We start from the raw sequence: 15,401 nt of genomic DNA, 5'->3' as shown, positions 1-15,401 counted from the left end.
CCTTGATCTCGAATTTTTAGCCTCCAGAACTATGAGAAAGTAAGTTTTTGTTTAAGCCACTCAATCTGTGGTATTTTGTTCCAACAGTCCTAGCAAACTAATATAAGTCAGTTAACTCCAGTTTACAATTTAACACAACCTACATGTTTTGCATCTCAGGAAAATTGATGGAGTCATGCAGCCATTTCTTTCTCTAGGAGACAAGAGGCTGAGTTAACCTATCACGTAGTCTTCTTGAATTTGACCCATTATATGGAAACCATAGGGCTTCCCTGGTGGCTCAGATGGTAAAGTGTCTTCCTGCAGTTTGGGAGACCTGGGTTCGATCCCTGGGTCAGGAAGATCCTCTGAAGAAGGAAATAGCAACCCACTCCAGTACTCTTGCCTGGAAAATTCGATGGATGGAGGAGACTGGTAGGCTACAGCCCATGGGGTCGCAAAGAGTGGGATACGACTGAGAGACTTCACTTTCACTTTCTTTTCATGGAAACCAACTGGCATGCTTTCTACTCTCATTTTTCCCTATGGTCACTTGTGCTCACAGATCTTTGCTCCTCTGGGTGTAATTTCTATTTCCTAGGTAAAGAAACAAAAAGACAAAATGTAATACATATATTTACTTGGAAAAGCAGAATGTCATCTATAGCAATAGTTCCTTACCAATTTTAGCTCATTTTAAAATTTCATTCACCCTTTCTTTTGTATTATAATTATCATCTTATACATTTTAATGAACTTATTTCATCTTTGAATGTCATAGCTTTCTTATAGACTCAATTCATTCCAATTAGCTATAGTTAATATTCTTGTTTGATGCTTAAACTGTTATAACTTGACAAGTAGGAGTTTCTTAAAACTATCTCCTTTGTCCTTGCAGTATGATCCTTGCATTTTAAAAAAGTTTCCTTATCTTCTGGCACTCACTGTAGCTCAAACTCCATCCTAATTTTTCTCCATCCCATGGAGTCAGTTGATCTCCCTGGAGTCTTGGTTCTCTCTTACCTAGTATTGGAAGATGAGATGTGGCCACTTGGTATTCATAGCTATGTTTTCCACATGAGTGATGGGGGATAGGAAGACACCAATGCTGGAACCACCCTGGGGAAAAAACTGAAAACATCTATTTGTCATCAAGGTCATGAGGCTCATAAGCTCTAATTTAGCTGTAAGATTAGCATGTGTTAAGTCACTTCAGTCATGCTTGACTCTTTGTGACCCTACGGACTGTAGCCCGTCAGGCCCCTCTGTCCATGGGATATTTCAGGCAAGAATCCTGGAGTGAGTTGCCACACCCTCCTCCAGGGAATCTTCCCAAACCAGGGATCGAACTCAAGTCTCCTGCACCTCCTGCCTTGCTGGTGGACTCTTTACCATGTGGTGCTAGTGGAAATGATACCCCACTCCAGTACTCTTGCCTGGAAAATCCCATGGACGGAGGAGCCTGGTGGGCTGCAGTCCATGGCGCTGCTAAGAGTCGGACACGACTGAGTGACTTCACTTTCACTTTTCACTTTCATGCATTGGAGAAGGAAATGGCAACCTACTCCAGTGTTCTTGCCTGGAGAATCCCAGGGACGGGGACCCTGGTGGGCTGCCATCTATGGGGTCGCACAGAGTTGGACTCGACTGAAGTGACTTAGCAGCAGTAGCAGCAGCAGCTATTGGAAAAGAACCCATCTGCCAACACTGGAGACAGCGAAAGATGTGGGTTGGATCCCTGCATCTAGAAGACTCTCTGGAACAAGGCGTGGCAACCCACTCCAGTATGCTTGCCTGGAGAAACCCATGGACAGAGGAGCCTGGTGGGCTACAGTCCATGGGGTAGCGATGAGTCAGATACACTGAAGCAAAGCATTCTTTCGTTCTTCTTTACCACTTGCACCACCTGGGAAGTTATTTTAAAAAGAGCAATACTTTATTTTAATTTATTTCCATTTCAATGTGCTTAACTTAAATTTTAACCTATCACCCCAATTCTAATCATGGCTCCATTTTTACTTTCTTTTTATGTCTCATCAACCACCATTTTGCAATCACTTTACTGACCCCAAAAAATTGAAAGCTGCCTCTATATCTCCTCCCTCACTCTTGGGACAGATGCAAAGTAATCCAGCCCCGTTCACACATGTGATCCCATTTAGGTCCCAGAAGGTGATATTTCATAGGCTTCAGGCCTCATTTTCTAAGGATGTAATTTACAGGCTGAGTGACCTTTACCTACTCTCTTCCCCTCTTTGGACCTCACTAACTCATTTATACTGTTTTTTTTTTTTTTTAACTGAAAAAAGAAAAGAAGAAAAAGAAAAGGCCAGGTCTCAAATTCTATGATTCAGGAAGGCATCAGGTCCAGGATCAAATCTGCTTCATTAACTAAAGTATCTTTACAGAATGAATATGGAGGGAAGGAAGAACAAAACACCCAAGAGCTCTCCTGGTTCCTATAAAATCAGACCCTGAGAGCCACTCAGTCATTCTTTGCCGATGCGAACCCAAAGATGAAAAGGGTTAACCTGTGTGTGAAAGCACTTTCTAAGCTTAAACCCTGGGTAAATTTTCTGCATTTTTATTATGAATTAGCAATCACAATAATGACTGAGTTAACACAGGCATTAAGCTGTTAAAGCTCTCACCTCAGTGTCAGCAGCAAAGATCTTCCAAAGTCCACGGACCCTGGATTTCCAATTCAGGACTCCATCCACCAGGTCATGCAGCATTTCAAATATGAAAATGAACTCCGTGGATGAAAAGCAATCATTCACCCATGGGCCAAGCTCTCATCTTTCTCTGCACACCTGTCGGGAAGAGAGCCAACCGGAAAGGCTCTACTTACCTGAGATAAAGGCCAGTCCACTAAGGACCGTGACGCTTGTGCCCTGCCCTTGAGCCCTGTAGCACACCAGCTGCATCAAGGTTGTAAGGCACACAAGCCTTCCTGGCCTATTTTATTCATTGCAGATCCCAGGGATAGTGTTCCAAACTCTGAATGAGAGGCACACTTTTGTTTCCATCCCAGTGTAACCTAAGAAAGCAGGCTCTTGATACAGCAGTTTAATTAGAGTATGCAAATCGCTATGCTTCCATTTCTCTCCTGTGTGTTACCAGTTGTGCCTTATTTACAGGAGAAGAGAATGCAGCTCAGAGAAGTGGTGGGGATGATCAGAAAAATTTTAAAAAGGAAAAAAATAAGGAAGCAATCTCCCCTCCTCCAGAACAATGTGCTTGTGAGGATGGTGAGGGATAAAGGGTCACAAACTTGCTCTCCCAATTCCCATCATGTGACATCATTCAATATGCTTAACTTGTGAGATGACTGGTTAAACCATGTCCCTTCAGCATGGCTGAAAAGTGAGGTGCATGCATTGTAAACAACATGTGACTTGTGTAAATTTATTTTTAATATACAGACTCTAAAGTATACTCTTTAATTATTGAAGTATAGTTGATTTACAGGTTGTGCTAGTTTCCTGCAAGGCAGGAGACCTGAGTTTGATCCCGGAGTTGGGAAGATCCCCTGAGGAGAGCACGGCAACCCACCCCAGTATTCTTGCCTGGAGAATCCCACGGACAGAGGAGCCTGGAGGGCTATTGTCCACAGGGTCTCAAAGAGTCAGACAGGTCTGAAGTGACTTAGCATGCACGCATGCATGACTATATCAGTCGACATATTGATCTTCATTTCCATGTTAGAATGGCAAATAAAGAATTCCATTTTGGATATAAGTTTCTAATATCTGAGAGAGATTTGAATGGAGCTGTCAAGTATACAGTTAGACTAGCAATCACAAGAAAAAGTGAACTGGAGCCATAAACCAACGAGGTGTCAGGACAGAGAGGGGAGTTGATGGGGTCCTTTAGTAACAAGGTTTTAAATAGAAGGGAATGCTAACATTTGGGCGTCCCAGGTGGTTCTGTGTAAAGAATCTGCCTGTCATGACAGGAGACACAGGCAACATGGGTTCAGTCTCCTACGTTGGGAAGATCCCCTGGAGGAGGAATTGGTAACTCACTCCAGTATTCTTGCCTGGGGAATCCCATGGACAGAGGAGCCTGGTGGGCTACCGTCCGCAGCATCACAAAGGGTCAGACAGGCCTTGGTGTCTGAGCATGTATGCATGCTAAGATTTAGAGCTTAAGCAGGAGAGGGAAAGCAATTGAAGGAAACAGAGAAGGCAAGTGTAAAGAGTGTGCAGAGTAGCAAGCTTGTTCCCAGGAGAGAGTGGTGTTTCAGAAAATGGTAGACAAGGGTGTCAAGAAAGACTGATGAACCATATTACATTTTGCTGGAGGGTTTAGTAAGATTAGAGGAGGACATGCCTACTGGATTTGATTCCCAGGATGTTTGGTGACCTCATGGTGATCTCAGCAAGAAGGTGGCCATTTCAGAAGACTCCGATGCAAAGTGAAGCACACAAAGCTCATGCCCCAGGAAGGGTATTTTCTTGTTATTGTTAACAGAAGCATGTTTTATTTTGGTATAGAGAAATATATGCATGTTCTGTCTGAAAATTAAGGGAATTAAAGAAACGCATGAGAAGACCAACAAAAATGTGTTTTAAATTTAATCATCAATAATCCTCGCCTAAAATAAAGCCCTGGAAGAATGTTGTGTGTCCAATTCCTCTGTTTTCTGTTGGTAGATTCTGCTCCTTTAATTTACTCCGTGTAATTATGATTAAATTTTATGCACTGTTCTTTTTTCACTTCAGTTTTTAACAAACAAACTTTAAATGCTTTGTAAGCATAGTATACCACAAAGTGTGCACATCATATATTCATCCCATTTAGATTGTTTCTAATTTGAAAGCTATTACAAATAGAGCTGAAACGAATGTATTTCTATATAAGCCTTCTCCACAATTATTCTGGATTAAATAAAAAACAGAAATATTCATAGGGAAAAATCTAGGTTAAATGGAAATATAGCTGATTTGGGCTTCCCTGGTGGCTCAGCTGGTAAAGAATCTGCCTGCCATGTGGGAGACTGGGTTTGATCCCTAGGATGGGAAGATCCCCTGGAGAAGGGAAAGGCTACTCATTCCAGTATTCTGGCCTGGGGAATGCCATGGAATCTACAGTCCATGGGGTGCAAAGAGTTGGACATGACTGAGCGACTTTTGTGTTTGCATTGTGTTTGTATAGCTGACTTACAACATTGTGTTAGTTTCAGTGACTCAGCTCTATAGTGACCCAGGGATCGAACCCACGTCTTCTGCATTGGCAGGGAAGTTCTTTACCAGCTGAGCCAGCAGGGAAACCTGGTGGGCTACAGTCCATAGGGTCATAAAGAGTCAGACACAACTGAGCAACTGAACACACACAGTCTGTGCTAAACAGTAGGTCCTTGTGGGTTATCTGTAACTTTTTAATGAAAATTTCAAACACACAACAAATTTGAAAGAATGTTACAGTAAGCACCCATACACGCAAACCTAGACTCTACTATTAGTATTGTGTTATACAGTGTGTTTGCTAAGGACTTATTTTTAAAATGAATATTTGTATGCTGTGGAATGACGAAAAGGACCACAAATTGATCCATAAACAAGATAATAAACTCTTGCTAGTTTTAATTCAGCAACTTTCATGAACATAATTTCTAATTTCCTTTCTCACCATTCAGAATATTACTTTTCTACCTTTACCTTCCCTGGTGGCTCAGACAGTAAAGCTTCTGCCTACAATGTGGGAGACCTGGGTTCGATTCCTGGGTCAGGAAAATGCTCTGGGGAAGGAAATGGCAACCAACTCCAATACTCTTGCCTGGAAAATCCCATGGATGGAAGAGCCTGGTAGGCTACAGTCCGTGGGGTCACAAAGAGTCGGACAGGACTGAGTGACTTCACCTTACCTTATCTTTACCTCCAAGGATTTAGAACTTGTCTAATACTGAGCAATAGAACATTGCTGCCAGTACGAGAAGACACAAATGGGTCAGAGGAGAGAGAAAAACAGGACAGGAAAGGAAGGAAAGGAAAGAGGAGGGAAGACCATTTGCTACCATTGATTTCAAGAAAGCCTTTACAATTGTGTAACTCTTTTTTTTCCCCCAAATATTTGTGTTGTCCAAAGCAGGAGCATCCACATAGTAGACACTGTTCCTGCTTCTGGGACAACCAGCCTCCTTTTCCTGTCACCCTCAGTCTGGTATTTGAGAAACTCCTATTAAGTGGAGTCCTGGGGAGAAATACCCATCCCTCACTAGGCAAGGAGAAACAAAACAGTTCTTGTTCTGTCAGTAGGACCCTGACACATGGACTGGGCTCTGCAAGTTGGTAATCAAGTTCAGCAATCAATTTGGATCTTGAGAGAATGATGCACTTATGTGGGAATAGAGGTCGTAGTCATCACTGTTGCAGCCTGAGCAGGCCAGCCCATACATGTCTATAGTACCTTGTGCTGCAGTCTTTGGTGGTCATCTGTCCCTGGCTATTACTTGTTTCTACATCTGCTCTTCCACCTCTTGTAATTTCTATGGACCCTAAAAACCCTTCAATAATCACCCTAGCCACCCAAGTTGCCACAGTTCAGTTCAGTTCATTCACTCAGTCATGTCAAATTCTTTGTGATCCCACGGACCACAGCACACCAGGCCTCCCTGTCCATCACCAACTCCCGGAATTTACTCAAACTCATGTCCATTGAGTTGGTGATGCCATCCAACCCTCTCATCCTCTGTTATCCCCTTCTCCTCCCACCTTCAATCTTTCCCAGCATCAGAGTCTTTTCAATAGAGTCAGTTCTTCCCACCAGGTGGCCAAAGTATTGGAGTTTCAGCTCCAACATCAGTCCTTCCAATGAACACTCAGGACTGATTTCCTTTAGGATGGACTGGTTGGATCTCCTTGCAGTTCAAGGGACTCTCAAGAGTCTTCTTCAACACCACAGTTCAAAAGCATCCATTTTTTGGCACTCAGCTTTCTTTCTTTTTTTTTTTTTAAATTTCTCATTTTATTTTATTTATTTATTTTTTATTTTTTTAATTTATTTTTTATTTTACTTTACATTTCTGTATTGGTTTTGCCATACATTGACATGAATCCACCACTGGTGTACATGCGTTCCCAAACATGAACCCCCCTCCCACCCCCCTCCCCACAACATCTCTCTGGGTCATCCCCGCATACCAGCCCCAAGCGTGCCATATCCTGCATTGGACATAGACTGGCAATTCGATTTGTACATGATATTATACATGTTTCAATGCCATTCTCCCAAATCATCTCACCCTCTCCTTCTCCCATTGAGTCCAAAAGTCCATTATACACATCTGTGTCTTTTTTGCTGTCCTGCATACAGGGTCATTGTTGCCATTTTTCTAAATTCCATATATATGTGTTAGTATACTGTATTGGTGTTTTTCTTTCTGGCTTACTTCACTCTGTATAATCGGTTCCAGTTTCATCCATCTCATCAGAACTGATTCAAATGTATTCTTTTTAACGGCTGAGTAATACTCCATTGTGTATATGTACCACAGCTTTCTTATCCATTCATCTGCTGATGGACATCTAGGTTGTTTCCATGCCCTGGCTATTATAAACAGTGCTGCAATGAACATTGGGGTACATGTGTCTCTTTCAATTCTGGTTTCCTCAGTGTGTATGCCCAGCAGTGGGATTGCTGGGTCATAAGGCAGTTCTATTTGTAATTTTTTAAGGAATCTCCACACTGTTCTCCATAGTGGCTGTACTAGTTTGCATTCCCACCAACAGTGTAGGAGGGTTCTCTTCTCTCCACACCCTCTCCAGCATTTATTGCTTGCAGATTTTTGGATCGCAGACATTCTGACTGGTGTGAAGTGGTACCTCATTGTGGTTTTGATTTGCATTTCTCTAATAATGAGTGATGTTGAGCATCTTTTCATGTGTTTGTTAGCCATTCGTATGTCTTCTTTGGAGAAATGTCTATTTAGTTCTTTGGCCCATTTTTTGATTGGGTCGTTTATTTTTCTGGAATTGAGCTGCAGGAGTTGCTTGTATATTTTTGAGATTAGTTGTTTGTTAGTTGCTTCATTTGCTATTATTTTCTCCCATTCGGAAGGCTGTCTTTTCACTTTGCTTATATTTTCCTTTGTTGTGCAGAAGCTTTTAATTTTAATTAGGTCCCATTTGTTTATTTTTGCTTTTATTTCCAGAATTCTGGGAGGTGGATCATAGAGGATCCTTCTGTGGTTTATGTCGGAGAGTGTTTTGCCTATGTTCTCCTCTAGGAGTTTTATAGTTTCTGGTCTTACATTTAGATCTTTAATCCATTTTGAGTTTATCTTTGTGTGCAGTGTTAGAAAGTGATCTAGTTTCATTCTTTTACAAGTGGTTGACCAGTTTTCCCAGCACCACTTGTTAAAGAGATTGTCTTTACTCCATTGTATATTCTTGCCTCCTTTGTCAAAGATAAGGTGTCCATATGTGTGTGGATTTATCTCTGGGCTTTCTATTTTGTTCTATTGATCTATATTTTTGTCTTTGTGCCAATACCATACTGTCTTGATGACTGTGGCTTTGTAGTAGAGCCTGAAGTCAGGCAAGTTGATTCCTCCAGTTCCATTCTTCTTTCTCAAGATTGCTTTGGCTATTCGTGTTTTTTTGTATTTCCATACAAATCTTGAAATTATTTGTTCTAGTTCTGTGAAAAATATCGCTGGAAGCTTGATAGGGATTGCATTGAATTTGTAAATTGCTTTGGGTAGTATACTCATTTTCACTATATTGATTCTTCTGATCCATGAGCATGGTATATTTCTCCATCTATTAGTGTCCTCTTTGATTTCTTTTATCAGTGTTTTATAGTTTTCTATATATAGGTCTTTAGTTTCTTTAGGTAGATATATTCCCAAGTATTTTATTCTTTTTGTTGCAATGGTGAATGGAATTGTTTCCTTAATTTCTTCAGCTTTCTTTATAGTCCAACTCTCACATCCATACATGACTACTGGAAAAACCATAGTTTTGACTAGATGGACCTTTGTTCTCAAAGTAATGTCTCTGCTTTTTAATATGCTGTCTAGGTTGGTCATAACATTCCTTCCAAGGAGTAAGCGTCTTTTAATTTCATGGCTGCAATCACCATCTGCAGTGATTTTGGAGTCCCCCAAAATAAAGTCAACCACTGTTTCCCCATCTATTGGCCATGAAGTGGTGGGACTGGATGCCATGATCTTAGTTTTCTGAATTCAGTCTTTAGTGTTTGTAAAGAGGTCTCTCCCTGAGCCCAGTGGGCAAGCCCAGGCTGCATTAGGATTTTGGACTTTAGAGTGATGGAAAGTTTCTAGTGGATAAAAATTCTTTCATCACAGGACTATTATCCAGGGAGGCTGGAGACCTCTCTGAAAAAGAGTGGCAGTCAGAACAAAAGGACACACAAGAGTGAATGCCCCCAGATTGTAAGGAGCCAAAAAAAAGGGCTGCTCAGAGTGGCTGACACCCTGGGAGCAAGGACCTTCTCCTTTTCCCATCATGCAAAGGCTCAAGACACCAGGGAAATGAAGACACGAGACACAGGCTATGACTGCACCTGTCTGAGATTTCCAGGGACAAATGAAGATGCCAGTAGAGGCATTCCATAAGGCTCCTGTGTAGACTCTGGAGCTGTGAGTTTTCCACTTCATGGAGCCAAAAAGAATGAAAAATTGATAATTATTGGTTCTTCTGACAGCTCCTGACTCCTCAATGTTCATCTCCAACATGTCAGGTGGGAAAATTCCACCCAGCCTACAACCCCCACCTCCACCTTCAAGAATAGTTTCCTAACTCAGATAGGGGCTCTGTTTCAACCTAGAGGGGTAGGATGGGGAAGGAAATGGGAGGGAGGCTCAAACATATATATTTATAGCTGATTCATGTTGAGGTTTGACAGAAAACAACAAAATTCTGTAAAGCACTTATTCTTCAATAAAAAAAAAATAAAAAAAGAATAGTTTCCTAAACTTCACAGATAAGATTTTAACATGAAACTCTGGTTAAAAACCCAGCTTCCCTAACTCTGCACCCAGAGGGCATGAATCAGAGAGTAGAGGTGAAAGCTGAGATTGATTTTTACCATGTTATGCCTTATGACTCTTGTTATCATGGAAGTTTGTGAAACACCATTTTAACGTCTCTTACCTGGCAAAGGTATGAAGTAGATGCCTAGCAGGGATTTCCCGGTCATCTGTGGTATCATCACAGATTAAGGTGGTTTCAAGGGTGAGACGTGGTTCTTGATACATCCCAGCACCTCCTGGAGTCTCCTGGGGGACCTGTGACAAAACAGACCACTGGTCCCACTCCCAGAGTATCTTATTCAGAAGATCTTGGTTGGGGTCTTAGAATTTGTATTTGTGACATTCTTAGCTGAAGCTGAAGCTGCTGATCTTGGACCACATTTTGAGAATGACTGACCCAGAAGTCCATAGGTATTCACACTGAAGTAATTACCATGGTAATTATCACTCACCTATATCACCAAAGGAAATCACTCACCCAATCAATAAACTGGTAGAAAAGGACAGGAGATTCTCAGTCAAGAATTACATACCCTGAGGCACTAGAGGCCAAGATTCTCCCTCCATCATAATATATCAGACAATAAGATCTAGAATCCCCAGTGTGGTCATCATGTAGACTCAGAGATGCAACGCAAATCCTAACCCTCTTTAAACTGAATAAAGTAGGAAGTTGTTGGGACATGGATGCCTATACAGTGGTTGATGTTTCTACAGTTCAGCCTTAGGAAACCCAAGGCAGAGTCAAAACAAGGAAACTGAGACAAGGACACCTGGGCCTTGGGACACATCGCTAGTGTCAGGAAGAGGCCAGCTGACAGTAGGGGAAGTCATTCTGGGGGGGAGGGGACAACTGGGAAGAGTTGCCAAAGCCAGGCTGGAGCATCCAGTTTGCTCTGCCATGCTCTGGTGGGATGCCACTAGGCGTAGAGTTGGACTATAGAACCCAGTGCATATGGTCTACGGTTTGGTGGATGGGAACTCGTTCAGTTGTGTCCAATTCTTTGTGGCCCCATGGACTATAGCCCGCCAGTCTCCTTTGTCCATGGAATTTTCCAGGCAAGAATACTATCATGGCTTGCCATTCCCTACTCCTGGGTCAGGATCTTCCCGACCCAGGGATCCAACCTGCATCTCTTGCATCTCCTGCATCATCAGGCAAATTCCGTACCACTAGCACCATCTTGGACACCCTATTATTGGAATGCTTTGTAAATGCCTGATGCACTGTTCAAAGAGCCTTTCGTGAAAAAACTCCCTTAACACACCCCAGCCCCCAATAGCAGGTACTGATAACATTGACCTTTACTGATTAAGGAAATAGGGCACAGAAAAGCCAAGGATGCTGGTGGAAGACACAAGGCAAGCACTCAGTGGAGCCTCATATCAAATCCAGGTCACGTGACTTCAGAGGCTTTTGGCTTACCTCAATATGCCACTACTTCTCCTTAAGAGACTATGTAGTTCAGGATTTATTGTTGTTTAGTCACTAAGTCATGTTCAACTCTGCGACCTCATAGACTATGGCTCACCAGGTCTCTCTGTCCATTGGATTTTCCAGGCAAGAATACTGAAGTGGGTAGCCATTTCCTTCTCCAGGGTATCTTCCCAACACAGGAATGGAACCCGTGTCTCCTGCATTGGCAGGTGGATTCTTTACCACTGAACCACCAGGGAAGCCTTATTTCACGATTATCTGCCACCTTTAAGTGCCCATTTTAGCCACCTTCTGTGGGGTCTGGAGGTAGGGTATGTAAAAGAAAAAAGATACTTTTCCTGGAGAAAGATGATCATCTGGTAGGACAGACAGATCCTTTACAGTTAACAAAACAGATGACAGGTAGAGGCATCTATGTCCAGCTAAAGGCTGTGAGGATGCAGAAGAGGGAAATGAGGGAGTAGATGGTCAATTCTGGAGACCTGGTTGATAGAAGCGACCTTCAATCTAGGCCCTAAGTGGACTATAAGCAAAAAAGAAAAGTCCTTCCAAAGTGGACACTTAAAAGAGAATATCTTAGTGGAAGAAGCACCTGATGCTGAGGTTCTGACCTCGTTTTTCAGATTCCCCTTTGTTCTGCATCCCTCTCTGGTTCCTGTTATCACCATCCTGCTGGCCTCAGAGGGTAGTAATCTTCTTCAGATATCCTGGCCCAGACAGAAAAGACCTTTCTATTAACTCCCCACCATACAGCTGAGGCCAGGCTGGAATTAAAAATAATGAAAATCAATATGCCTTTTGCTGAATGCTCAGGAGCAGAAACAAGGAAATAAACAGTCTTATCATATCAAAACTTTGTCTAAGAGGTCTTCTCCTTCTACATGGGATCCCTGGGGTAAGAGCATCAGGGCTGATGCCTTCCCTTCCTAGACCCTGGTCTCCCTCCACTTAGGGGATACTGTTTTCATCCTTGCCTGCTATCAGGACTCCTCAAAGTCTAGACAGGAGATGGACAATGGTCTTCCCTGGATCTGTGTGCCTGTCCTTTCAGCTCTGGCCTCGTGTGTTCTCTCCCACCTCCCCTCTGAGTAATTAGAAGTGATTGACTTTCTCCTCTGGACTTTAATTTCTTTACAGCCTTTTAAAGAACACCGTGGCTACCTTGTCTGAAATCAAGTCTGGACGGAGCCATGAATTAACTGCAGAAATTTGATCCAGGCATTTGACCTTTCTGTGTTTCTGTTTTTCTGCTGGCAAAATGAAGGGTTGGAATGAGTGGTTAGCTCAGTCCCCTTTCTGATCTCTCTATTATTCTAAGGCCATCTAACAGGCATGACACAAATTGCTCGTAGCCTATTTTTCTTCTACAGCGATACATTTGGGGAAAATTGCCTGAACCTGAAAAGTCATGTCTAAGATCCCATTGCTTTTAAAGAACAAGCCTGGCTGAGTAGGATCTGGGCTCCTAGATTCTCTATCTCCATAGATATGGTATTTAAAGTACATGAGGGGGACTTCCCTAATGGTCCAGTAGTGAAGACTCTGCTCACCATGCATGTCCAAAACCAGATCCTGAAATGCTGTAATTAGAGATCCCATGTGCTAAGACCCAGTGCAGCCAAAAAAAGAAAAAAGAGTGCATTAGGTCTAAAGAAATCCAGAGCCCTTCCTATCTCTGGCAAGCTCAACAGCATGTAAAAACAGCATGGCTGATACAAACACAAAAGCCCAATCATTAGCTTCCTCCTCAGGCCCCAGTATCCAGTCTCTGATATTATAAGCAGGATTCAAGCTAGATTCATGATAACAAGCACTTTTGCAGGAACAAACAAATTGGTATGGCTGGGACATGCCAACGGGCCATCATGATATACATACAAACAACTCTGAGCTAAACATTGGTAGTCACGGTTTCCTTTTCATATGTGAAGATGTACACAGAGTTTAACTATGATGATGATAATGACAAGATTCATGTTCAAAGAGTAAAAGAACTCAAGTGGAAATAATAAAATGTTTGAGGTGACCCCACTGCTATCAGCACTATATAAGATTGTGTGGAAATTCACACTATTGCCTGAAGGCTTTTTACCAGTAAGGATCTAGAATATTAGATGCTTCTCTTTTGGCAGGAGACCTGGGAGAACCAGACCTGGAAGACATAGATATAATAGAACCAAGATGGAGACACCTCTCAATAAAAGTCTAGGAGGCAGCAAAACCAGGAACCCCAATCCAGTGAAGAAACAAAATTAAGAGATCAGAGTGCAGAAAGAAAAATCAGACTTGGGTACAGAAGCAAGGAATTCAAAGGCAGGGAAACAGAAGACAGGATCATTGAATAAAATGAATTAGCAGAAGATCATTTGGACAAATACCAGGAAAAAAAATCTATATTGTCTGAGGTTGGATATTAAGGTGATCTTCTAATGTCCTGGTTATATGGTACACAGGGTTCACCAAAGGTTCTGTAAGTCAATCCAACCCACCAAAAAAGACAAAGGATGTGTGTTTTCTGGGTTTCATGATGGCTTTGGCTTCCAACTAAATTTGGTTTCATGATATATTAGTACATATCCTGCTACATATCCTTGAGTAACAATTAGCAAGAAACTTAGCAGCTTAAAACAGCATATCTTTATTGTATCACAGTTTCGCTCCAGTAGTCTTGCCTGGAAAATTTCATGGACAGAGGAGCCAGGTGGGGTCACAAAGAGTGGGACACGATTGAGCACATACACCATTATTCTGTGGACCAGCAGTCCAGGCCTTGCTTTGCTGGGTTCTCCACTTCAGAGTCTCATTTGAAAGCTTCAACCAAGGTGTTGGCCTGGGCTGCAATCTCACTTGGAGTTTTGGCTGGGGAAAAAAATCCTCTTCCAGGGTCACGTGACTGTTAGCAGCATCACAACTGAGGTTGTGAGACAGACTTCAGTTTCTTGCACAATTAGAAGCTCTTTTCAGTTCCTCTTCATGTGGCTTCCTCCACAGGGCAGCTCATGACATGCCCAGCTTCTTCAGAGCCAGTTAGGAGAACCTTCTAGAAAGACAGTGTTACAGTCATATGTAATGTTACTATGTGCACGCACATATGTTCTATCACCTTTGCCATATTCTAGTGATCTGAAGCAAGTTAAAAGACACATAGGCACTCAAGCAGAGGGAATTATGCAAAGGCACTATTAGAAGGCGGGGATCATGGAAGCCCCTTTGAGTCTGTCACCCGTAAATAGAGGTGTTGTTTGTTGCTGGATCTCAGTGTTCTTCCATTCTCTTTGACAGATTCAGAGACGACACCACATGCTTGGCAATGAATGACATCACACAGTTAAGTGCAGGCTGCTGGACCAGACAATGCAGCTCTCTAATCATTCCTTAGCTGATGACACAAGGTTGTTTCTCCTTTCTCTTGGCTAATAGATGAGTTTCCATTCCCAGAAATCTAAGCTTTCCTTTTCCTGAGTAGACAGAAACCATGAACCAGATGAAATGAGGTAAAGAATTTAACAAGGAAAAGTATTAGGGTTGACATCTGGGTCCCTTAAACCTACCTCACAAGTCGGGGCATGATGTGGTCATAAAGACTCGTGAATAAGGCTTAAGGGATTTGACTGACTCAGTCTGAGTCAGCAGTGTGATGAAGCTGCCAAGAACAGCAAAGGCTGTGTTAGATGCAATGTGATTAGTCCAGATGGGCGATTACTCCAGAGGAGACGACCCTTTCTCACTCTGGGCTGCTCTGACCACACACTAAGACTGGTGCTGATGCCAAATCTCATATTCTGGAGGGGACATGGTTACATCATGCTTAGTCGCTCAGTCGTATCCAACTCTTGGCGACCCCATTGACTGTAGCCTGCCAGGCTCCTCTGTTCATGAGATTATCCCAGCAAGAATACTGGAGTGGGTGGCCATTTCCTTCTCCAGGGGATCGTCCCAACCCAGGGGTCAAACCCACATATTCTGCATTGGCACGCAGATTCT

At 42.5% G+C, this 15,401-nt stretch overlaps 1 long non-coding RNA gene across 1 annotated transcript in view; it reads right to left on the bottom strand.

Annotated features, from left to right (window-relative positions):
- Positions 1 to 919: 919 nt before the first annotated feature.
- LOC120862221 overlaps positions 920 to 15,401 on the bottom strand; it is a 28,409-nt gene continuing 13,927 nt past the window's right edge. The window contains exons 4-6 of the long non-coding RNA XR_005720716.1: positions 10,101 to 10,234; positions 2,631 to 2,792; positions 920 to 1,110 (exon numbers count right to left, since the gene is read on the bottom strand). This is a non-coding gene — a long non-coding RNA (uncharacterized LOC120862221). The remainder of the gene's footprint in view (positions 1,111 to 2,630; positions 2,793 to 10,100; positions 10,235 to 15,401) is intronic.

This window comes from Oryx dammah, unplaced genomic scaffold (assembly GCF_014754425.2).
Source record: "Oryx dammah isolate SB20612 unplaced genomic scaffold, SCBI_Odam_1.1 HiC_scaffold_3, whole genome shotgun sequence".
Classification (NCBI taxonomy): Eukaryota; Metazoa; Chordata; class Mammalia; order Artiodactyla; family Bovidae; genus Oryx; species Oryx dammah.
Note: the sequence above shows the minus strand (reverse complement) of the source record. Positions and strands in the feature narration are given on the sequence as shown.